Source organism: Babylonia areolata, unplaced genomic scaffold (genome assembly GCF_041734735.1).
Source record: "Babylonia areolata isolate BAREFJ2019XMU unplaced genomic scaffold, ASM4173473v1 tig00006903, whole genome shotgun sequence".
NCBI lineage: Eukaryota > Metazoa > Mollusca > Gastropoda > Neogastropoda > Buccinidae > Babylonia > Babylonia areolata.
In genome coordinates this window covers 42501-45000 of record NW_027468402.1, presented here as the reverse complement: position 1 = coordinate 45000, position 2500 = coordinate 42501, and positions in this window count along the sequence as shown.

Below are 2500 nucleotides of genomic sequence, written 5' to 3'. Positions count from 1 at the left end.
GCCTGCTCCTGTCCATGCCAAACGGCGTTTTCCTCTCAACTTTGGCATGCTCGCTGAGGAAAAGGCAGGTAAAGGTTGTGGATAAAAAGTAAACGCGCTGTGGAGAATTGCCCAAATCGTTCAGGCGCCGTGAAAAAAAGAAAGACGTAGTCGTCAACGTCTGGTCCCGTCAATGGCGAAGGGCGTTTTCTCTCAACTTTGGCATGCTCGCTGAGGAAAAGGCAGGTAAAGGTTGTGGATAAAAGTCCGAAGAACCTCGCTACAATTGCCAAAATCTTTCCGCTGCCATTCAAAAATGGACTACTCCTCCACACCTCCTCCCGTCCATGCCAAACGGCGTTTTCTCTCAACTTTGGCATGCTCGGAGAGAAAAAAAGGCAGGTAAAGGTTGTGGATAAAAAAGTAAAAAATTGCCAAAATACTTTCTGGGCCCTCAAAAAAAGGCCTACTCCTCAACGCCTGCTCCCGTCCATGCCGAACCGCGTTTTCTATCAACTTTGGCATGCTCGGAGAGAGAAAAAAGGAAAAAAAGAAAAAAAAGGTCCAGTAAAGGTTGTGGATAAAAGTAACCGGCTTTGGAGAATTGCCTGAATCCTTCCGGCGCTGTGAAAAAAAAAGACCAAAAAAAAGACCTGGTCGTCAACGCCTGCTCCTGTCCATGCCAAACGGCGTTTTCCTCTCAACTTTGGCATGCTCGCTGAGGAAAAGGCAGGTAAAGGTTGTGGATAAAAAGTAAACGCGCTGTGGAGAATTGCCCAAATCGTTCAGGCGCCGTGAAAAAAAGAAAGACGTAGTCGTCAACGTCTGGTCCCGTCAATGGCGAAGGGCGTTTTCTCTCAACTTTGGCATGCTCGCTGAGGAAAAGGCAGGTAAAGGTTGTGGATAAAAGTCCGAAGAACCTCGCTACAATTGCCAAAATCTTTCCGCTGCCATTCAAAAATGGACTACTCCTCCACACCTCCTCCCGTCCATGCCAAACGGCGTTTTCTCTCAACTTTGGCATGCTCGGAGAGAAAAAAAGGCAGGTAAAGGTTGTGGATAAAAAAGTAAAAAATTGCCAAAATACTTTCTGGGCCCTCAAAAAAAGGCCTACTCCTCAACGCCTGCTCCCGTCCATGCCGAACCGCGTTTTCTATCAACTTTGGCATGCTCGGAGAGAGAAAAAAGGAAAAAAAGAAAAAAAAGGTCCAGTAAAGGTTGTGGATAAAAGTAACCGGCTTTGGAGAATTGCCTGAATCCTTCCGGCGCTGTGAAAAAAAAAGACCAAAAAAAAGACCTGGTCGTCAACGCCTGCTCCTGTCCATGCCAAACGGCGTTTTCCTCTCAACTTTGGCATGCTCGCTGAGGAAAAGGCAGGTAAAGGTTGTGGATAAAAAGTAAACGCGCTGTGGAGAATTGCCCAAATCGTTCAGGCGCCGTGAAAAAAAGAAAGACGTAGTCGTCAACGTCTGGTCCCGTCAATGGCGAAGGGCGTTTTCTCTCAACTTTGGCATGCTCGCTGAGGAAAAGGCAGGTAAAGGTTGTGGATAAAAGTCCGAAGAACCTCGCTACAATTGCCAAAATCTTTCCGCTGCCATTCAAAAATGGACTACTCCTCCACACCTCCTCCCGTCCATGCCAAACGGCGTTTTCTCTCAACTTTGGCATGCTCGGAGAGAAAAAAAGGCAGGTAAAGGTTGTGGATAAAAAAGTAAAAAATTGCCAAAATACTTTCTGGGCCCTCAAAAAAAGGCCTACTCCTCAACGCCTGCTCCCGTCCATGCCGAACCGCGTTTTCTATCAACTTTGGCATGCTCGGAGAGAGAAAAAAGGAAAAAAAGAAAAAAAAGGCAGTAAAGGTTGTGGATAAAAAAGTAAAAAATTGCCAAAATACTTTCTGGCCCTCAAAAAAAGGCCTACTCCTCAACGCCTGCTCCCGTCCATGCCGAACCGCGTTTTCTATCAACTTTGGCATGCTCGGAGAGAGAAAAAAGGAAAAAAAAAAAAAAGGCAGGTAAAGGTTGTGGATAAAACTCCAAAACCTCGCTACAATTGCCAAAATACTTTCTGGGCCCTCAAAAAAAGGCCTACTCCTCAACGCCTGGTCCCCAGGCACGTGCTGGGGGGCCTCAACTCAGGCTCTGCCCAATGTGGATCAAGGTCCACCTTCGCAGCGCCTTATGCGACACCCTGGTTGTGGGGGACGCGGCGTGGCGTGGCGGATCGCTCCGGTCGGCGCACAGCCGGCAACGGTCGACCCGTCCGCCTGGCTTTACTGCCCCCGCGCTTCTGTCTTTTGCACTGGCAAGCTAGCGACCGCTCGGCGTGCGAGGCCCGAGTCGGGGGACGGGAGTCTCGGGAGCCCACCAGCTCCCCGCAGGCTACCCGCCCGGCTGCCGAGCTTCCCGCCTGCGCGTCCAAGTGTGAACGCGCACGGCCGCCTCGCCGGGCTTCCTTTGCCGGGGCTCGGCTTGTCGGCCGGCGTCTCACGGTCCGTAGAAGGTTCGGTGCGTTCGCTGAC